General features: G+C 43.3%; 1 protein-coding gene and 1 long non-coding RNA gene across 3 annotated transcripts in view; one reads left to right on the top strand and one right to left on the bottom strand.

The window, feature by feature from the left end:
• zfhx3b (zinc finger homeobox 3b) overlaps nucleotides 1-23,367 on the top strand; it is a 187,403-nt gene that overhangs the window by 24,454 nt on the left and 139,582 nt on the right. For both annotated transcript variants that reach the window (XM_078084817.1, XM_078084816.1), the window contains exon 3: nucleotides 7,879-7,950. The gene's annotated coding sequence lies outside the window, so the exon portion shown is untranslated. The remainder of the gene's footprint in view (nucleotides 1-7,878; nucleotides 7,951-23,367) is intronic.
• LOC144385284 (uncharacterized) lies at nucleotides 9,272-10,818 on the bottom strand. The gene is made up of 2 exons (XR_013451479.1): nucleotides 10,550-10,818; nucleotides 9,272-10,311 (listed from the first exon to the last, which is right to left on the bottom strand). It is a non-coding gene; the product is annotated as an uncharacterized LOC144385284 (long non-coding RNA).

Here is a 23,367-nt window from a genome sequence, read left to right as displayed (position 1 = left end):
TGGACCTCAGAGTGGTTGCCATGTCGACCAGCCGGCATATTACTATGGCAACCAGTCTGAGCGAGACGAGGCTGCTGATTAGGGAGAGATGTCTAGTGTAGCCTGGCCAGCGGAGTGGAGAGGAAAAGGGGGAAACGATGTTGGGGTGCTAAAGGGGGGTTGTGTATTATAGGTCTGAACATTGTGTGTGTGTGTGTGTGTGTGTGTGTGTGTGTGTGTGTGTGTGTGTGTGTGTGTGTGTGTGTGTGTGTGTGTGTGTGTGTGTGTGTGTGTGTGTGTGTGTGTGCGCGCGCGCAGTACATGTGCATCTCACAAAACATTTCAATATTTCAGTTCTGTAATAGTAAGCCAAAGGACATTTCTCTTCTGATTGCACATCACTCTGCTACCTGATAGTCTTCTGCTGTCTTAAAAAGAAATAAGAATATCTTAATCTCACACTGTGCTCATCATCGTCGCGTACGGCTTTAGGCACCTTGTTCGATTGTCTGACACCTTTTGAAAAATTACCCTAAATAGATTAACAATGTAAGATGCCTTAGCATTTCAATGTGTTTAAAACGGGAACAGTTCTGAGAGTTTCTTTTGGTGGTACATACCTGACTTTAACTGGAAATGCTCCTCTTATTGTCTTTGTGCGGAATCATATATGGTGTTATGACATGTGAGGGACGGAGTTGGCAGAGCTTTTGAAGGGCTGCAGCCTCCGCCAAGAACACTAATGAACGCTGTAGAGGATGCCTCAGACCTCCCAGATCCATCAGAGAAACTAATTACAAGATCCAATTAAAGAGAGAGGGGAAGAAGAAGGGTAAGAAGGGAGCAAGTATATGTGGGGGGGGGGTCTCCTTTTTTACTAAGGACCCAGCCAAGCCATCGGCTCATTCAAGACAGTAATTATAGCTTATTTATTATTCATCCTTGAGCTAAATAAGAGCGTGACATTTCAATAACAATAATAAGGGCATAAAAAAAGGCAGCAGAAACCAGAGACTTACTAATTGCAGTGTTCAGAGATTAAACGACTGGAAAAATGTTGTTATTTACTGATTCATAACATCTGGAGCAGCCATAAGAGCGTACCAATGCACTTCACTTGAAGGGAGTCTAAAGGGCTCTCTCGTGATCCCTTAGGTGGATATAATCCTCGACCAGGATTCCATGCTCCCCTTTACAAGGGTTTTGGCTGTCTTGCTCTCAGAGCAAGGACTTAATGACTTTCTCTCGCTGTTTGATTGTGACCATGTGTCATAAGAACGAATGGTGCAATCTGGTGTGTGGACTTGAATTTCAAAACATTTGAAATATTTTACCTACAAACAATTGAGATCGAATATATTTCTCAATATCGAGGCTTTTAGTTGATCTAGTTTGCATGAGGCCTTCGGCTCTCCTCTTCTCCTCCATTCTTACACCCTTGTTCCCACCTCTCCTTCGCCTAAGCTGAACTCTGAGGCACCTCATTAAGACTGTCAGCGCCTGTCCTCATTGGCTGTGGCAGAGGTGAAGAATATCACATAATCATAAAGCAGAGATGGCATTGCTCATGACAAATTATAGATGAGTCGTACTACGTGGCCTGGCCGACTAGTGCTTACCTTAAGTGACTGTTACAGGGGTCCGCCAACCACTTTCTCTCTTATGAATCGCCCCCCTCATCCCTCGGACAGAAAGTGACATTTATTAAAACTATCTGCACTGGCGTTCAGCATTTGTATATCATAACCTGAATATTTCCCTTTTTCTTTTTGGAAAATGCCTTTTCTTGCAAAACTTTCCAGGGGTCTAGCTAGATCAGAGGAGCACAACTTATTTGTTTTTATCCTTCTAAGATATTAAGTGGAGCACTTTCTGCTCAATTAACATGGATGTTAAAATGCAGCCTCTGGAGGATTGGTGTGGCTTAAGCCAATGAAAGTCCATATAAAACCCATGACAGTTGTTATTGATTGGTTGTTGAATATCTATTCCTGCCTTTGAATGTATGTGATCAAACGGAGATGACTTTGTTTTCTTCTGTCATTTTCCAGACACTAAGAATAACTGTTTTTGATCATGCAGTTTCTATGTTGGCCCCATGACTTCTATTATACCACCAAGCTGACAAATAAAAAATACAAAGAGTAATGTGCGATTTTCCTTTGATTGTATCTATTTGCATATATTTCTCCCTCCTTGCCACTCAAGAAGTCCTTTACCTGCACCACTAAGGGAGCAGTGTATAATGGTAGAACACAACGTAAGCTTGTGTCCCATTGCCGTAGGGCAACAATACTATGTTCTGTATCTTGCTTCGTTTACCTCTTATTGCCTTTATCCTTGAACCTCAAAGGAGGCCTGTTTAATACGCTGCTCCTATGTGAATCCAGCAGCAGCAGACTGTGTAAACAAAGTCAATATTTGAAGTTATGGAAAAGGAATATTAAGAGATAAGTTCATCTGTGATCATCCAAATTGGTGCCTTTTTTCCTATTTCCTCTCTATATATTTTTGACTTTTCTGCGTTTACTCATGTGCTCGGACAAACACACGAGAAGCAAAAACCTTGACCTTGCAGAATTGAAAGACAGGAATAGCGGCCAATGAAGGGTTCATCAGAGATGTGAAAGGCTCACTCTTTCTCTCTCCCTTTAGATTTGCTTCAGCTCCCTCTTCCATTCATACCGACGCAGACGTGATACATTCATGAACCTGACCAGAGCAGGAGAGGGAGGTTATACCACTTATGAGCTGATGGGGGACATGTCCTCAGACACAACCATTGATTTTATTGACTCGTTCATTTGCGCTGTTCCCATACGGTTGCCCGCGTGTCGTTTTTGTCAGCGGCGTCTGAGCTTATACACAAAGTTCTGGAATTTGGTCAAGAGGCTCGGGAGAAATAGTTTGGAGGTCATTGTTTCGCCATTGAGGCAGAAATGGAAACGTTAAGAGAGCCCAGAATCACGTTTATTCTATTTGTATGTATCTATTCTATTAACAAGTAGGTAGTTCTGTACTGAAAACATGAAAAACACAACCACCAGCTTCCTGTTAACACATTTTTTCATGCAAATGGTGTGGAAACTGCCCACATGATCACACGCACTGGACTAAACTTACAGGATCATAATTGATACCCAGACAAACACAACGCCCTATCGCTCCCTCACCACACTCATACAAACACAAACACACTGACCAGATCGCGGCCCCTCGGGGCAGTGGGGCAGTTCTTGAGCGATGTCTCCCCAGGGGGCTGATATTTTATAGTTTGTGTCCATCAGTGCCGTAGCCCGGGGCGCCAGGGTTGACAGTAAGTGCTCTCAACACCGGTGACACTGATTCATCTGGGCTATGACACAGATGAGAGAGAGAAGGGGGAGGAGGGACAACCAGAAAAGAAACGTAAAACACAGACTAGTTCATGTTTGCATATTTTGTTTGTATCTTCTTGTGTTTGGTGTGCAAATGTGTACACTGCATTCGTGTCTAACACTGTGGTGTTAGTGAATACCAAATTGTCTTACCTTTAGTGTTGGCTTTTTGACATTTGGATGTTCACCACAGCACCCATGGCTGTACCATGATGTGGCGCTCTAATGTGGGCTGGACCGGAGAGAATGGCTTGAGGATGGGACTCCAATCTAACATGGCATTTCAATTTCTCATTCCCCCTCATGGCTGTGCTGTGCACTGCTGCACCTCTTCTACATATATATAGGGAGGATGCCTCTGAACCCCAGCCTTCTGGATGCGCATACTAAGCAATCAATGTGTCACCTCTTCCTGACAATCCTATTTTTTTTCATACGGAGACCACGCTCATTTTTTCTTGTCAGCAGAAGGTAATTTGCTGTATTGTGATTCAGTCCCAAAACTTGGGGGCGAGGTGTCTTATAATGCGCTACCTCCCCTCTGTCGGCCCCCGGCTCCCTTGCACCCCCTCCCGCCCCCCTTTCTGCAACACCCACAATATGGAAAAACTGGAGGAAGCACCCCAACCCCCATCCTATCTGCACCCACCTGCGCCCCCCCACACCCCTTGTCCCTCCTTTCCACACCAAGCCCGACATAGTTGTATCTGAGGCGTGCTGCTAAATTAGATAAGCGAAGTGTGGCGCAGCGCCCCTGATTAATAAAAGATGCAGTGCTCCCGGGGGACGGACCCTCTGAGGGCCGAGCAGAACCTACCCACGCACAATGGGGTTTGGTGGCACACAATGGACATGGAAATGGACAGAATGAACCAATCATGGAAATATAACATTTAAAGCAGAACTGTCCTGTGACCCTCTATAACATTATGCATGTATCATAGTAGATAATAACTCATGTTAGGAGTGAAAAAAGAACAAAAATATTAATATATTCATTTATTTAGGAAGAATGGCCTACTATTGACATATGTTAGATAGAACTGACAATTTCCTGCTTTTTATAACATTTGCAATTCCATCGGCAGAACTACTACAAATTCATGTTCAGTTGTATTCTCGCACTAACAGTGCATATTTAACATATTAGTTATTATTTATTATTAATATATTGGTTACTATTTATTCTTCAATTTAAGCCTGCTAATATCTGGAATATAAGAGGATCATAGAAATTGGTATCATGTGTATTCTGAGGCTGCGGTTTCATGTACTGATATTACTGATTATCAGAATAAATAACCCATAATGCAAAATGAGACAAAACTGAAACAAGCGAAGCTGTAAACAATTCCAACATTTTTAGCAGGGATATACATCTTTTTTTAGATGTCAATTGTTTTATTCAACAGCAGTCTAAAGAAGGCCTTGTTTTGCGAGAAATACATTTATCGTGCTTCAAAGTAACAGTTTAAAGGGGATTTAAATCTACAATACACACGTCATGTTTTTGTTTTTTTAAAGTGTAATTACCTGATCTCTTAGCTAACCATTGAATTTGTACTGCAACGGAACATAATATTGTCGACATTAAATAACAGATAGAGCTTCCTAGGTTTCAGCGTCTATATATTGTGAACTTTTTTTTAAATATTACTTTGACCATCACATGCAATAAATGAAACGTCTGTGGAAGAACGTGCCGAAAGCTTATCGGATACTCGTTTTCAGACCCGCAGTATCACATTGTCATCTCATTTCTGCCCTACATTAGCTCTATTGGTCCCGTAATGGCTTCCTTACCAGGAGTATTGGAGATCCAGCTGCCTATGGAAAGCGGTGTACAATCATTGGCTGTTCCATTCAAAATTATCGCTGTAAATAGTGAATTAATCCTGGTTATTTTACTACTCAGAGAACACTAAAGCATTCACTGAAACCCGCTTACCCAACACTTACAGACAGGTTCACAAGGCAAATGCAAAACCACAGCAACATGGACGCGTTGATACATAGCTCATATGTGTGCATGTGCACTCATGCAGCCACTCCTCTGCTTTGCGTTGTTGGTGTGTTTTTGCTGCATGGATCATGAACACGAGAGCATTTATCTTTAAATACAATAGCTTTATGCTTCTAATTTTCCGCAAGATAATGGTAGTCATATTGAGATGAAAAAGGTCAAGGGTTGGCCTGGGAGTTTCTGATTGGTTCAGAGCACCACGCTAGCCCCTGGAGATAAAATGGAAAGTGATATTTCATTCATTGCACCCCACTTCCAGACTGACTTGCAATTTTAGGTGATAGTTCCATGAGGAGGCCCAGTGCTGCAATGATTAGAGTGCATCTACCAGTCAAACACTAAACACAGAAATTGCTACTCTGATGTCTTCCATCAGCAGTTCTTTTTATGATCAGAGGCAAGTGCGGTATAGTTACACACGTGCTGTTTTTTGTATGCAGTTTTTCCAATTTACTCCTACCCCTACCAACCAACAAAGATTGATGGGATTTGTGTATGAATATGTATAAGATGTGCATATGCAGTAGTCCAGGACCTGCCTTTGATCTTCATCTGCCCTCCTGCTCTCCACATTGTAGTTTTTTATAAAGGAAACATATTCCATATTTTAGTAGATATTATAGGTTATAACACTGCTTGCACTGATTCTCCTCAATTCTGACGCCTCCATATATTTATATTCATACTCATTTTGTCCTTTAATCTGTAAATGCATCCGTGGAGATGTGGGGGAGGTCACTAGGGTAGCTTGGAGGAACCTATACTGATTTCTTTCTTTTACACCATGATTCTGTGTTAGGCTGCTGTTCATTGAATGTAATATTTAATTCATGCTTTGACCACAATAGTTAGAGAATCAGCACTCGCTGGTATGTGAATGTATGGAGGACCAAACTGTGGCCGACATGTGAGATCGACCGTAGAGCCTGTAATCTGGGGGAACATGCAGCTTAGAGGATGCATATAATCATACAAAGGACTCCAAATTGCTGAAACCATTTCACACCAACAAATAATGATCATACAACCACACACAACTTATGTGTCCTAGGACAACTCGTGACATACCGTCACATTCATATGTGTTTTGTTATGTTGATTTCTAAAAAGCATTATGAAACAACAACAGTAGAGAAACTGGCGTTTGGCTGACATTTTTTGTTTTGTTTAACCATGGCAGCTTCTGCATAATCTCTCTGGCCTGGTTTCTACGTTGTTTCTTCTTTATATTCTAGCCTGAGGGCCGAATGCATCACTCATTATGCAGTGACCCAAAACTGCATTTACTAAACCGCGGTCCAGCCATTGGGAGTGGCCTGAGCTTGTTGAGCAAGTTGCCCTTTAAGGTCATTGCATTGGTCATGTGATAGGCCAGCGGAGCCCCCTGGGCCATATGACAAACCGAGCTGCCAGACCGAGGTGTGTGTCAGGGGTGTTTTTCCACCAAGCATTCTATAAAAGTGTAACTGGGCTGTGTTTGCCCTTTCCTCCCGCTACGCGTTCAGCCAACAGGCCCCCAAAGATCTCTTAGAAAGTGCTGATCCACAAAGCTGGATGGGAGCTGTTGTAATCCTACTGACTCCGCTCCCCCCCCCCCCCCCCCCCCACACTCCCCACGACCACCACCCCTCAAGATCCCCATCCTCTCTACCTCCTGCTTCCTCTCTCACATTCCCTTACTGTCTGCTGCTGATGCATTGCGCTGATGCGAGCGACAAGGTGATGGGATGATGGGGCTTGTTTAGGCCCCAAGCTAATTACAACACATTAGAGCATGACTAAATAAATCTTAAGTGCCACTAATTGCTTGCCAGTGAAAACAATAACTGTGGTACTCGCCCAGGGGCTCTGGGGTAGCGAGGGGTTGGGGCACAGGGGACATGGGGCCCTGGCACTGGGCCAGCAGGAGACATCAGCACCATCAGTCTACTCTGCCTTCATTTTAAAGTCACACACCACTTGGCACTGTCACTGCACGCGGCATATGCCCGACACCCACCACATCCAACAGTTGCCAACACAGTCCCCGCAGCCCTCAGCAGCAAAGAATAAGCCATAGATGACAGGCACAGACAGGCCCAGCCTTGTCTGGAGAGCCATACATCACTGCATTAATAAGCATGAATTAGTAATGGCACAATTAGATGGGGTTGTTCTGACATTTACTAGTACAATAATGGTGTTCTCCTCTTTACAACCCCTTTGGCCTGTACTGGAGCACCATCCGATCACAGGCCTTTAGATCTTGGTGCTGGACGGGGTGGGTGGGTGGGGACATCCCACTCAGTCTTGGTCACAATGAGAAAGGACACATTTAAGGAACATGAATCAAGATCATTTTTCTTCCGTAAAAATGAAATGAAAATAACAAATGTGTATATTTATGTTTTATCATTTTTATCAACTCACAAAAATGTATTTTCGTAAATCCAGTATTGTTTTTGCTGTTTTCTCTCCATACATCTGTGTAATGTGTGTGTGTGTTTGCTTCTCTTTTAGGTTGCATTCTGTTGTGTACCCCGAAGACATTTGATCAGCCTTTGCTGCCCATCAGACCTCCTGTTGCCAAAGGTATGTTCAACGTCGACATCCCAGAAGTTCCACTGAAGGTGTCGTCGCAAAGCATTTCATCCTGCCACCACACTCACCAAAATGATTGCCATAACCAGTGCCATGTGCCAGCTCCTCCAACTAGTTGAATTTTAAGGGTTGGTTCATTTTAAATTTGTGTGCACCACAGAATGCTTAGTTACTAAACATCATCACATTGCAGAAAAATACTACAGATAAATAATACATATAAACGATGTTCCATCGTAAACGTGTTTTTTGTATTACCTGCTTTAATGTGATTACTGTCAATTAAGTTAAGCTTATTTGGAAAGGTTTAGCTTAGTTTTTTTGGCCAGTATTTAAACACTGCCAGATGATGTTTAGGCTCAATGTAAGGTTTCAAGCGGAAGAAACACTGTACCTTTCAATCAAAATCATTAGCATAGACATATTGATCACATCATTAACCTGAAAACAGTAAACTCCTTTACAGTGCCAACTGACTAAAGCTCTTAAAAATGATTTTTGTTTTGCATCTTGACCTTTCTTTCTTTAATCATTTTTTTGTGAGGTCTAATTTCTTAAAACGTGTCAGGGGTGAATAGTGATGTGATCTCCATCTCACAGTCACCCGCTTCCACTTTTGTGCTCTTTCTTCTCTGCTGAACCAGTGGCTTCTCATTCGCACTGCCACTCTTCTGCAGTGTTTTACTGCTTTCCCAGGGGACCCATGAGCTTTTGTTAGCTTTTCTGTGAACACGCACAGCCTAATTGGTTGATTAGTTGAGGTTGACTGGCCTGTTAATTGAATAGTAATTTAGATTTGATGGTTCTAATGAAGATCCTAATTTACGTTTTGGCACTCAACCAAGGTTTTGTTTTTTGAGAGTAGGAATCAAACAGAAGGGATGAAAGGAAATAAGAAAGTGATTCAGTGCTTTGATAGCACATGAATGGACTCTTTGTATTAGGTGATAACTAAGAGTGTTAATCTCCCTGAAATTAAACTGGTAGTGACAATAATACGGTTCTGATATTTAAACAGGTTAAACAAGGCCTTGTATCACACTCTACTCAAGGTATCAGTACACTAACAGAAAACAAATCCCAGCATCTCTGAGAAGACTGACAGCCATATTTAGCCTTTACGTTACACTTTGAGTAGCTGTGTTAATTTTGCAGCTTTGTTCCTCTAAGGTACAGACTGATTAAGTGCATATAAAATGTAAAAAGCATTTTTTGTACTGACAAACATTTGTTTATAGTTGAGAAAGCTCCGCAGCTTTCTATTTGTCTATAAAAGTAAAGCAAGGTAAAGTAAATCATTGCATTGCTGAATGACACTGCTTTTTTCTTATATTTTTGCTCCTTGTTGATCATATTTTTTAATAAATGGGAATGTACATGTGATCAGGGTTTTATGAATGTGAATCAGACATCAGCAGGTTACTATTGGCTTTTCTTGACTCAATGAGGTTTACTAGTCTATGATATTAGAATGATATTAGGAGTTCAGCAACTATTGCAAGCAAGCTATTCTGTGATGTCTAACTCTTGCTGGTTACCATTAATACTACTGTACCTGAGCTACTTTTGTCGTACAGCTTTAGCTCAAGTAAAGTATGACTAAATAGTACACTGTTAAACATACACAGTATGACATTGGGAAAGAACCAAGTGTCCTTTCTGCCAAACGCAGTTCCATTGTGTTTTACAGATTATTCATATTATCGTAGGCCCTTTTTGTCATTGTTTAACTCAACTGCTTGTTCACAGAGGAGTGAACCTGTCGATTGTTGGCCTTTTTCTCTGAGCGTTTTCCTCCACAATTTGTCCGATTTTCCCTCAAGTCCACATTATGCGCAATAAATTCACATTAAGAATCAATCAATGGAAACTTGATTTCCTATGTGCATTGGGAGCGTCCTCCCACACGCTTTTGTCTCCACCTCCACTGCGACGTAGCGTGGGGCCTTGAACTGAACATTTATTGCTGCTGTTGGGTGGTCCGTTGTCTGCATAGTAAAACTCCAACAAAATCCAAAGTATAATAAAAATGATATCCAATCCAAAGAACTGTTGGAATACGTCCCAAAGCTAGTTGTTTACTCCACCTCAGAAAACAGAAAACAATCGGTTATTTGTCGCAGTTTGCGTTATCTTTGAACTGGAAATCAGGGTTGGATTAAACATCCAACTTGGCCTCGATCAGAAATGATCCTGCTACTTCCTCGTTGGATCATTGTATCCAGGATGCAGGTTCTGCCTTTGATTTCTTCAGGAATTTCCATTTATTGGCCCAGTACGTGGCCGGCCTTCTGTGTGCCGTGATGTCACCAAGGAAACTGCAGATCTTTGGTACTCCAGCTGTTCGGCTTTCTAGACGAAACATAAAGAAATGGAATGTAATAAAAAGTAATAAATTAGGCTAGATTAAAAAAATGATTGTGCGGAATGTCTTAATCGACAACAATACGCACCACCCCTCAATTTCTACTTGAACCGCATGCAATCATGCACCCGTATGCAAATGCAATACTCACTTGGCAGTGTTACATAGCAGGCCAAAGTAGTGACACACACATCTTTTTGCACTATTTCTTCATCTGTCACTTACCCGAATACTTAAAGCAGTAGTCATTAGTTTCCCTCACCCTCCCACTCTTAATGAGAAAGCAATCACCAAAGGTTTCCTCTCAATCCCAGTGGCCTTGCAGCGTTGTCCGAAACCTGCCTTCAGCTTTGCCTCTGCTTCTGTCTGAGATTTGCTTCTCTTTCCTTGTACCTCTTCTCCCTTTCACTGTGGCTGCAGACTCGCTCTCTTTCTCCATCCTCTCTGCAGCCTCTCTCTTTTGCTCCTCCCATCTCTGAGCTCCAGGCTTCTCTGGGCTTTAGACGAATCACTCTCACAATGGTTGATCAATACAGGTATTGATCCCCTGGCAAAATGTTTATAAAATCATTCGGGGCAGCTGCAATGCGGAGGGGAGGGGAAGCGGGACGAGGTTGAGGGCCAGCATGCCATGGCATTCGCCCGCGAGAGAGCCAGCGCGGACCTGATTGGCTGTCCGTCGACCCGCCTTGGCAGGAAGAGAGCTGGAATATTCTGCGTTTCTTTGACATCGTGGCTTGGTGAACCACAGGCCGCCCTGGCTTGGACTGCTGAACTTAAACTCCAAACACCCCAAAGCAGAGTGCAGCAGTTTAAACCTTCTCGCTGCTCGGTGCAGACTGCTCACCAAGCAATCTCACGTGCTTCCATTCCTCTCACATCAGAAATGAATTAGCATAAATTAGCAAGCTAAATCTTTTTGAAACCTGTCGTCTCAGAAACCGTTCTGTACACCAACGCATCGACACACACTTACACACTGAGCTCATAGACTTGCAGGGTGCAGAGGACCAGCTATCCACAGCATGTCCCTGTTGTACTGTCATGAGGGAACAGGTAGTCCTCCCTCTGGATCACATTGTTGCCTCCCTCTTGACTCTCACACTCCGAAGCTTACTGTAAATGAAATGATTCACCGCAGCCTGCCTCTGTAAACAGAGAAGATAATTGCAGCGAGGAGCTTAGTGTGGTGTAGCTTTCTCCAGAATCAAAACTGTTGAATCAGACTAACATCTGTCAGCCATAAGGCTAGTCAGCATTTATGACCGAGAGTCAACCTCACCTCTCTGGGCTGCGTAACCTTGTCTGTCTCCCTCCATTTGTAACACCCATCATGGACCCAGATGCCCAGATACTAGCCCATGAATGTTAAGGTAATTATAGGAGCTGATCCGTATAACAACAGCTGTCCACATATTGCATTTTTTCAATTCGCTGCAGCATTTGCTTTGCACGGTGGGAAAGATTCCTACATGTTCTTAGGTCTCATTCAGTTCTTAGTACATGACACATGACTAGACAGACACGTGATGTGCTGGAGTGTTAATAATTACTAACTACTCTTAACACATCCAGAACTGGCCACAGCCAATGGTTATTCATTACCATAACATGTTGTAATGAAGTTAAATCCCTCATCACGCTGTCTGTGGCTGGGAAGTGCTCTGTGACTGAGCTCAACCAGTCCACATGTAATCCAGGCTGTCTCTTTCTAGTCCCACACTCGATTGAAGACTCGCCGTTCCGTACGCCACCTTTGGCCATTTCCTTGTTTTTTTTTTTTTTATTATTCAGAATCCATCTTTGTTTCTTCCTTCCTCTCTGTTCCCATTTTTCACCTTCCGTTCCGTCAACCACATACCCTCCCATCTCTACGAGTGTATTATTTATTTCATCTGAATGCAGGCGCTCTTTGGTGCAGGCTTCTCACAGTAATCAATTTCAGCCCCGACAGCATAACCAAACAAAGCGCTGCACTCATTTCAGCACGGGCATAGATGTAACTCATCTCTCTCATTTTCTTCCTCTTGCTCCTTCACTGGAAGACATTTTGTTTCACTCTGATGCCATTATGTCAATCACTGCAGACATGTGGTGATGTGTGAATGCTGCTGGTAAATGACTCATGGCAAGCAACCATCATTAGATACTATAGAATTAACATCTGTTAATGCAAATGGTAGTTTTGTTGCATACGATGGCCATCTTGCATGTGTGCATGCATGGGATTATTTAGATACATTTTTACTCTAGTGTACATGTATAGCTTTTACAGTCTTGTACAAAACATTGTGTATAGCATGTTGTTTCTGCATTTTCTTATTCAGAGTCTCCTTGTGGGGTGTGTGTGGGGGGTACCATGTAGTTTGTACAAGAAGCAGTTTTCTCCCGTCGCTCTGTGAATGAGAGAGACTTGAGATGCCAGCTCTCTGTATCCTTTTCTTTGCCAGCCATCCTTTTTGTGCAGCAGTTGGGACCACCAGTTAATGCAGCCGCTGGTCTGGCCTCCTTGCTCTGCTTTTATTGATTTCAGCCAGACACAGAGACAGACAGAAAAAAAGGCTCTTTTCAGGAAGAAGTTAAATGGTCAAGTAGCGGATGGAGGGTGGCATTCACCACTTTATTGACGGGGTGGAAAAATGTCACTATTATGGAGGCCCTTGCGGCAGATAGTGAACTGATTGGATGAGTGCCCCCAGGTCAGAGTGGAGCACGTTCCCCCTGCAGCCAAACGAGAACAAATAAAAGGCCAACACAATACGCTTGAACTTGAGGTGAGGTTTCTCTCTTCCAGGTCTCTCTGTAGCCAGCATTGCTCTGGATGTGTGAGGCAAAATGCCAAGAATTTCCACCAAGTTCTGATCTCGGGTGGAGGCCTTCCCTCCGATCTCCTTTCTGAAAGAATCCCGGGTTTGTAACATTTTATACCTCAAGGGACTCTCATTTTATATGTTGTACAGGCCCTTGATATGGATGTTGAACTGGTGCTGGGGGTGCTGGGGCAAAGGGAGAGAGATGAAGAAATGATGTGCAGTACAGACGGATGGTTGTGACCGTGCAGGTCACACAGAGACACATCAGTATTAATGCAACCATTTCAAAGAGCTCAAGGCAGACAGCAATTTGTAAAATGGCTGACTGGGGGAACGACTGGGCTGAGTGTGAACATGTAGAATATTCATTGTTTTACCTGCGATTGAACACAGGATTACACAAAACCCGGTTCAAGAGCAGGAAGGAGACCGGGCTCAGTGAATCGTATGCCATTGGGTGGCTTGTTGTCATATTGAAGTCTGAGGAACAAGTTCATTTATTTAAAAAAAAAAATAAGGAAAAAAGCATTGTGGAATATTTGCAAAAAGAGACTACAATTAAGCTTTGCATCTCACTTGTTGGACAGAGATATGGTTGTGGGTCCTCAGAAGCAGGGTTCAAATGCAAAGCTCTCTCAAACCCTGCCCTCTGACGTCAATCCATCTAATTATCCCTGCATAACATCTGGCTGGCTCCTCCTCGCAGCCAAAGACAGACCTCTGGAAAGGTCAGCATGCCACAGCAGAGACAGAGTGCTTAATCAGAGGTGAAATGGTTTCTTTTTCAAATTGATTCCAGTTTGAATCGGACAAGAGTGTCTTGTGTTGAGCCACTTAAAGACTTAGGGAGAAAGTCAGCAGGCGCTTTTAAGGGAGCTTTTTAAACAAGACATTAACAAATAAAATTCTGCTCTGGTTGACATCTGGACCAGGCCCCAAAGAGCAGTGGTCCATATGAAAGATCTGTCTGTCTGCCGTTATCTTCATCTCTCACTGCTGTGTGTCTCTTTATCCGCTGCTCTGCAGGAGACACAGATCACATTCACTTATGGCCGCACATACTCAAATGAACTGACAAAGAATGTATGTAACTCAATATGTTATCCCTCAACAAAAATTGCAAAATTACTTTCAGAATGTTAAAAATACAAGTAGTTAATTTGTACTGTTGGGAAGTAGGTCGTCTCCTCTCTCACAAAACAAAGTACCATTAACACCGGGTCCCTGAGGCATTATATCTTTTTAGGCTCTCTTTAAAACTTGTTTTACAACAGGCTTGTCATAGACATGTATACATAGAAGGACCCCCCCCCCCCCCCCCCCCTCTTAACACACACATCTACACACTGCACACTCACCAACTCCCCTATGCTGAATGCATAATATATGTAATGAAATAATGTTTCCAGTGGGGATGGTTGTGGCTGGGGGATGGAGATGTGTAGTGAATATCAATGTGGCTCCCCCCAGACTCTTTGGTTCAATTGGTATGATGGTGGGGGGTAAATGAGTATGTGGGAGTGAGAGAAGCTTTATCCCTTCGCCCAAAGCTACACGGAGGAGTCCAGACGGATAGAGGAGGGGTTCTTCACTGGCCCACGCCGCCATTATGAACCTCACATTCGTACATCACAGCTGACGTTGTGTCCTCTCTTGTCCGTTTCATCCCATGTTCAAGCTAAATATACTGTATGTGGACTACATACTGTACTTGCGGGGAAAAAAATCTCAAGTACGATGCATTTTTGGCGGGTAGATGAACAACCCACTGACCGATGCGATACCATTGACACCAGCTACACACGTATGACCTACGCCGAAGCAAAGCTCCTCCAAGAAACCTCAATGGAAATAAACGAAGAGACAAATTACATTTTCCCCTGTGCCTCACCTTGACTGACTCTCATCTGTTCCATCTTGTCAGCGTTGAGACGCTCTGTCTCTGTCGGCCGGGGCTTTGATGTTTTAAACATTACCATTAATAATGTTTTCAGCATCAGAATTAATTGCTTTGCTACTGTGTCCTGCGCTCTTCATCCTCAGCTGAAGCCGGCATAAATCAAGACTAACTACCTTTGTCTTGGATTTTGAGGTCAGGAATGCAGCTTGAGACCAAACTTAAGTAGTGGCCAAGTAGTGCAGGCTTTGTTTGTTTGTATCCGTGTGTGCGAGCTGCATTGCATGTCGCAGTGTTTGAACATCTTGTGTTGTGCATATGTTGGAACATTCTTCATTCATGTTGAAGGGCGGGCAAGTATGTGAACATATATTATTTGAGAAAAATATGCAGCATGATCTCAAAGGCTTGAACTTTTGCCTACATAACTGAAATGCCATCCAGACATGGCTACTTTTCTCTTCAACAACAGTTGAAATATTGGAGCTGTCAGTGAGTTAGCTTTGGGATGTCGTTCATTGCTGGATATAGTGACTTTTGAATTAGTTTGGATTAAACGCCAGAGAAGTATTTTTCTTACTTCCAGATGTTCTGTTATCTATAATTCCCAGCTGTGTTCTGAGAAGTTAAATGAGCTGGAAAGTTTACGTCCAAGCTCTGTTATACTCATCAAACTCAGGGAAATGTTATTAGGGCCCTTTTGAGATCACATCTCCTAGCAACTCACTTCTAAATAAACAATAAAAAGTTGTCTTCCTTTTTCATTTAGCCACACCTCTTCTTTTGCCAAGGACCTCCCTACCGAGTGGCTTTGGCTCTGCCCAGTCTCTGGGGCCCACAATGTGAAGACAGGGTGAGGAATGTGTGAAGCATCCAAGGAAACATGAACTGCTATTTTCCCACAAGTATGAAAAAACAGAGGCCATGGCTGTGGAATCTTTCTGACGCCATCAGCTAGTGGGATGGCTGCTGTACAGTTGGGATTTAAACAGGGGCTCGGGTCAGGCTGCTGTTAAAATTGTATTTTTAGGACTTAGACTTTGGGGGACAGGGGGAGAACGAGGGGGGTAAGGGATTTGCTGACGAGGGCAAAACCCCGACAAGCCAAACTAGATGGAAAGATAGCAGGAGCTGCTGGACTTCAAGTACTCTATAGTTCCTGCTGTTTACCTTTTTTAACAGGCGTCTGTGGGGCAGCCGATTAATTGTTTGTTGGTCATTAAAAACACATTCAGCAGGGTGGCTCTCACAGAGATGTGAGCGAGCTGAAACAGGAGAGAGAATCCCTGAAGAGGCCCCCACGAGGCCCTCCTAGAGATCCAGACGATTACCAAGCTACCGTTGCCTCTGTAATTCTTCATACATTAAGACACACGGTTGAAAGGAATTCCAAAACACAAAAACAGAGGAAACTTCAATGAGCCTCCCTTTTTCTTCTCCTGATCTAATTATCGCTGCCCCTATAAACGCTGTTATATTCATCATAGGGCTCAGTATTTATAGGGTCTGTTTTCATCATAGTGATGATGGTACTCTGGAATTCCCGTGCGGAGGGAGAGAGACATACATCAGAGTATAGAGAGGAAGCAGCTGGAGACGTGGAGGGCTGCTTTTTGGATCCAGATATCATTTGATGTTAAGGCCACAACAACGAGACTGATCCACCGCCTCCCTGCAAAGGCCCTCTTGTTTTGTCTGGACTGTCCTCCGCCTCTACACTGTCAGCGCAAAACCTCTGATCGTTGTCTGGGCCTTGCGTCGGTGCTGCAGCTGCCACTGAGCCTGTCACACTTTCTCAGGCCCTTTGGAGCGCAGGGAAACCTACACAATTGATTGTTTTCTTTCTGTATTAATATTGTTTCATCCTTTCTTTTCGCCACACGTGTCTTCAAGTATACATCCAGCTAACTCCACTCTCCTGTTCCCTGTTTCTACCATCTCTCTCTACCCCCTCCTCTCCACCGCCAACCCACCCCTTTTTGGAAAGGGGGAGCACACTGCCTCCCTTTTCTCTGCCCCCACAATGTTGCTCCCAGTATTTGGGTATATATTTAACACCCACATGTGAGGCCTGGTGAAAGTGCCTTGGGAATGGAAAGGAAAACAAGCATGCCCTCTCTCCCGGCCCTTTAGTGCTGGTCTGCTATAAATACCCCCGGGTGGCGCGCCGGTTCCAGCACCAGTGGCATGGGAACCTCTTTCCCTCCTCCGGTCCATTGCCCAGCCCCTCAAGTCCAGTCTGGGAAGGCTCAAGCCAGCAGACTGGCCCAACGGGTGGGTGCGTGGGTAGGTGTGTGCAATGTGGGAGGTGTAGGGAGAACCACAGTCGGTTCTATGTTTGGCAGTGGTGGTCTTCCTGTGTGCTTCTCTGAGGAGCTTCCCTTTCTGTCATCTCCCTTTTTCAAAAGACTTCATGTATACTGCATTTATGCGGTTTTGCGTTATGAAGATGGTATGAATATGTGCTTTTCAAACTATTAAAAAGAGATCCCCTTTTCTTCACTGCGGTAAAGCGTTTGTTATGTTACTCCCCCAAAAATTGATTTAGACTTTTCAAAGGTTTGTTCTTCACAGTGCTGTCTCCCCGTGTCGATGCACGACAGGCTCAGCTTATATTTCCAGAGTTTGAGGTAATAGTTTTAAACTGACAGACTAAACATCTCTCTCCCCGGCCGTTACACTTCTACAGAGTAAATAGTTTCATGTGCACAAACACGCAACCTGTGTGACAGACTTAGTCTAATGATTATTTATTTTTGGTTTGTGGGGGTTCAGGAGAATTTGCTGGGTTATAAGTTACTGGATATGGGCTTTGCCTTTCCTACCTCTCTGCACTTGAAAATGTTGGTTAGCTGCTATTTTTGTACAGATACAGTGCAGACACAACTGTAGTGCTTTTGGTTTTTAATCCATGAATATACTGCCGATGTTATAGATTTAGTCTATTCCAAACAGCCCAAAAATATTAGTCCAAAATTATTAATGTTAATTTTTAAAAACATGTATTTTGTCATAAAAACGAGATGCTGTGCATCAAAGCGTCTTGTTTGGTCATTTAACATACTGAATCCACAGATTAAATGTCTCTGTTTTTCCTTTTTCCTCCCTCACACCTCTTAGCATTCCCCGTATGTCTCTTTTTCTCTCCCTGTCTTGATACTCTACCTCCCTCTCTCCCTCCCCTACAAGGCTCACTTGTTATTTTTTCGTACAAGGTTCTGTAATTAAGTTTGACATAAGCACAGGGATTAAATATGCGGTTGAAAAGGGAGAGAAAGGAGCTCTGTTACAATCTCAAGGCCAGCTGTAAAATGGAACCAGATTGTGACACTTGGAGTTGGAAAGTTTGGGAAAGGTGCCGAGACTGGAACTGTGTTTTACTAACAATGGGATCCGAGTCTTTCTCCAGCTTTACGGCTGCCAAAAGACCACTGAGTCTCCAGCCATAAGAGAAATATTAAAAATCCTCATGCAGCAGACACACACTGTTTGATCCAATGATATTTTCCTTTTCAGCTTAAAGACTGCCATCTCCTCAAGCTGGATATTAACCGTTGTCTGTGTAACCAGATGACTGATACCCCCTCGCCCCTCCCTGCCGCCAAAATAGTACTAGAAAGCAAAATAGTTTACTGCACATTCACAGCGTATGGTAACAATGTACAGTTTCTCTGAAAAACACAGGATTTCATGCATTTTAGAAACCATTTGTTGAAATTCTCTTTGCATCCAGACAGCAATTAATAAATCAATTCCCCAAAATCTGGTATCTGTGGCTGCCGCGGGGCTTTAATGAGCCTGCCAATCATTTCATGGGGCCCAAATGAAATGATTGAATGGGCTACCTGCCTGTCTACCAGCCTGTCTACCTGCCTGTCTAGCTGCCTGTGTGTCTGCATCATGACCACATCTGGCGTCACCGACGTCCCCTACAAGGGGCCCGTATGACGCTGTAAACACTAACTGTGGCCTTGCCTGATGGTTCGGGTACGTTCGTTTTGTGCCAGAAGGGATGTGCAGTCCTGTGGAAACGACTTTCGCTAGATTTAGTTTTAACTTTTGGAGCTAGTGTTGATTGCTGCTTTTGTTGGAAAGGATTTGGCAACACTGAGCTATTTCTCAGTAAGATTCTTTCAAAATAGTTTTTGCTGCCATCTTCCATTTTTCTTCCATTCCTCACAACTAACTTATTAAACTCTGTAACCAACTATGTACTTAATTAAAACCAGCTGATAACTTTTTAAACTATGTTTACAGGAAGCTGAATTATTATTATAAGAGCAACTAAACTCATAACTTCCAGCTGGTGGAAAGAATTTGAAAAGTGATTGTACCTCTTAAGTATAATACAGCAGGAAAAAAAGATTTCACATGCTATCACTCAATCATTGACACCAAATATAGAAATATAGGCTAAGATCAGCCCCCAGTGCAGCGAGCGTGTCGATAGGATTTCCTTCTGTTCTGAACTTTGAGAGGTCTCACATGGAACTTTGCATTCTTAAATAACTCCGGCGAACGCTTTAATCTTAATGAGTCTGAACAGCAAATCTCTCATCTGCAGCAAAAAGGATTAGGAATGCAGAAAAAAAAGACTGCCGTTCCACTTTGATGAATTGTGTTTAGAAAATCCCCGGGCATGAAGTTCCCCCAATGAACAAAGCGTTAGGCAGGAACGGATGCTTTTAAACAACACAACTTATCTGAGAAAAACAGAACATGCATTTAAGTGAAAATACAAAAGCAGAGCTGATTCGACTCCTCGGCAAATGATAAAAGTGACTGACTCTTTTCCTCAATCCACTCAGCTACTTTTGAAATCAGACCTGGAGTAGCTTTGCACAAATTACGTGCATTGTGTTTTCAATGCTTCATCAGTGGTGTGTTTATTTATTCTGCACGATGCGTTGTGCCATTGTTAAGCATAAGTAAATTCATTCGTAATTTTTCTTTGCCTCCTGGTTGAAGTGGGTGGTGCAGTGATGAAGAAGGTAGTTGATGAACAAAGACAGTTCCGTGCCAAGAGGAGTTGCTTCCTAAACCACCAAAAATCCTGTCGCTTCCAGTGCTTAAAGAAGACCAACTTTCATTAGCAAGTGTGAAAATGTAGTTGGTTAAGTACGCTATTATGCAGGGGTGTTTATTTGTATTTGATTAATACATTATTGATAATATGCTAATGCAATCCAAATCAAAGCGGTTCAGCGTTTACTTGATTAATTATTACTCTGTGTTGCAATTTCCCAAAACAGTCTCTCTGAGCGGTAGGGGTTAGAGCAGTAAGCCTTTGGCTAGTTCAGACTGCTCAAACTACAAAGAGCCTTATTGCACTGGGACCTGCTCCTGGTTCCCCGTTTCCAACCCCCCACCCACCTCCTTAAATGCCCCCGGGCTTTTAAAAAACTACAGATGATTTTCTTTGCTGTATTTATTTTACCGTTCTTTCCAAATCAGCGCTCTCCTTTGTCTCCTCTGAATGGACGTAAGAAAAATATACTGCTGATGCAGGTCAGACACACGATGCATGTTAATAAGAAAACACTGTCATGCCCGATATATGTCCTGCTGAATAAATGAGCACATCACCGGGGTGTATTTTTTGAATACATTTTCTTCCCAGTTCCTGTATTGCAAAAAGACGTCGACGTTGTGCGTCTGGTGTTGTGATAAATATTACCATGCATTTGACCTGTATTGATCCCCAAGTAGGACGTCACCCACTCCAACACGTTGAGCCTAAACATCTGGTCACCAGGGTGCTCCTTTGAATGACAGATAACATCTGGAAAGATGTCTGCTGCTATCACAGGAAACAATGTCCCGATCATCCCCTCTCCACCCCTCTATCTCTCTTCACCCCCCCACCCCCCCGTCCCCCGTCCCCCTGTCCCTCTTCCTCCATGTCCTGCTCATAAGCACATGCCTCTCATTGATTTCCCATTAACCCCTTCTAGACTGTGAGGATCTGCCCACCCAGACACGCAGACACCAGTGGATTGATTACCAACATAGTGGCATCACCATGGCAACCCGTTTCCCTCGGTCGGGCCACGTCTTCAAGCTGGTCCCGTCCAACTGTTTGTTGCACTTCTCTGTCCATCTCACCACTTCTCTCTCTGTTTGTCTTCATTGTTTCGTCATTATCGCACAACTTTTTTTCCCTCTCAAACATTCTTTTAAACATTGTTGTCTTTCCTCTGCATCTCCGTCCTCCTCTTGTTAACATTCATCATCATCATTTGTAGCGCTATTCTCAACGTTTCCATTTGCTTTCACAACATTGTAATGAAACACCGTGCATCTGAGCTTGCAGTCGTGTGCTGATCAGTTGGCCGATGAACTCCACACATATAGTTGCATCAGAATAACAGTACTATGGCTTCAGTTACTATGAAACCAGACTAACTGATCAATTCAATTTGTTTCTGTTTGTGGGCGGCTATATTGATGTATGGATGTATAGATTTCTTTTTTTTTCTTGTTGAACAGAATGTGTGTTAAAATATATACTAACATGAAAGACCATCATCTCTGTTTCACCATGTATTTCCTCCCTCACTTTGCTTTGCGACGACTGCTACAAAGATAAAATAAACGTGTGTTTGTGAGCCACAATGGAGGAAAGTTAGAAAAAGCCCCTCCTCTAAGCATGGCGGGCCTCCATCAGTCCTCGTCTCTGATGTACAAAGAGCCCGGAGGAAGGAGCTTCACAGCTGTTTGTAAACTACGAGAACAGGAGAGGTCAACAAAGTAATGCAGTGCGCTTTTTGTAACGCATTTTCATCTCTCTCTGTTGCATAGCTGCGCCGTGCCTCGGTGGTAGTCGTGCATTTAAATTACTGTTCTTGCCCAGAGAATAATGGTGAAAGCATAACCCCATTGTATTCTTTGATAAACTCTGCAAAATGCATGCCATAAGCTGAGGAAGAGGCGCGGTTTAAGGGCACAATTGCCTTTCAAATCTACCATGGCCAAGTTTTTGTGAGCGAGAGGGAGAGAAAGAGGCAGCCATGGAGGAAGAGATCGGGCAGAAGAAGTGGAAACGTGGAATCGAGAGTTGAAGGAAAAAGGGAGAGGGAGAATCCAGCATGAGGGTAGAGAAGGGGGGTCTGTGTCGCAGGGACATGTGTTATCTCTGGGTGCAGAGGTCTTTGTTTGCAGGGCAGGGAGCTATAGATTCCCTCTCCATGTCAGCGCCTTTATTTATGGCTCAGCACAGAGGGGACAATAGCAAACTAATCCACTACAGAATCAGGATTAATATTCAAGCGGCAAATATTAATTCACAGCCAAAAAGGGGGAAATGCAGAATATGTCAAAATGCTTTAACAAATAAAGAACAAAAAGCCCAAGACCCTTGACCAGAAATTCCATCTTTCTGGAGTGCATTATTTTGACTCGGCGCATACAGTCTCGTCTCTGCATTCTGTTTGATTTTTGTATTAATCTTCATAATGATTTTCTATAGAAGAGCGAGGGCTGGGGGAAGCTGAGGAGCTGCATGTTGTTTTTGGCCATTCTCCTCAGTAAGCTCAGGATTTAAGATCTGCATTTGAATATTTATGATAGAAAATAATAGAGGTTATAAAAATAAGTCCCTGCAGAGCTTGGCTGTAAGTTATAGGGGTAAGCAATGCCTCCCACTTCAAAGAAGACCCGGAGACGCTGGCCAGTAGTTTGCTGCTTGCGAAAGCCTGTAGCTGTTCAGGCCTCCGTCGTGTCTCTGCTGAACACACATGATCCTAAAGTGTCCCTCACTGTGAGACTGGTCATGAGCTCCCACCATTTACTCAACTTTAAGGTCTTCGGTTCGATTTGGTTTTGTCTACCCCTAACAGTAGAGCACACGAATCTTCCATTGGGGTGAGATCGTTTGACTTGTTTCAAATATAGTTTCACTCGTTTTGAGATTGAAACAAGGGGACTATTTGTAACTGACAGGTGGATTACTCCTCTAGTTTCAACATAATGTCACTTGATCCAAGAAGATGTTTTAAGTATGCTGGTTTGCATTTGAAACAAGTGACACTTTGCCTCCCGTTTGACAGCTTTTTCATTTCTCATAGAATACTTGATGTTAATACTTTTGACGATGATGTTTTGGAGAACTGTGGAAACGAAATGCTCTCGCTGCTGTTCTCCTCCTGAGAGTCTCAGCAGCAGGGCAGAGCGACCCGTGCCCACAACGTGAGGAGTTAACGTGAGCTTCTCAGGAGCCGAGGGTGACAGCATTGAGAGAGAAATGTTTGATAAACACTGATTGTTTGCTAGTACTAATGTTCCATTGCTGTCAAATTTGTTTCATAATGACAGACCCCATGATTTAAATTGAG

The sequence above is a fragment of the Gasterosteus aculeatus genome, chromosome 12 (genome assembly GCF_964276395.1).
Source record: "Gasterosteus aculeatus chromosome 12, fGasAcu3.hap1.1, whole genome shotgun sequence".
NCBI lineage: Eukaryota > Metazoa > Chordata > Actinopteri > Perciformes > Gasterosteidae > Gasterosteus > Gasterosteus aculeatus.
Note: the sequence above shows the minus strand (reverse complement) of the source record. Positions and strands in the feature narration are given on the sequence as shown.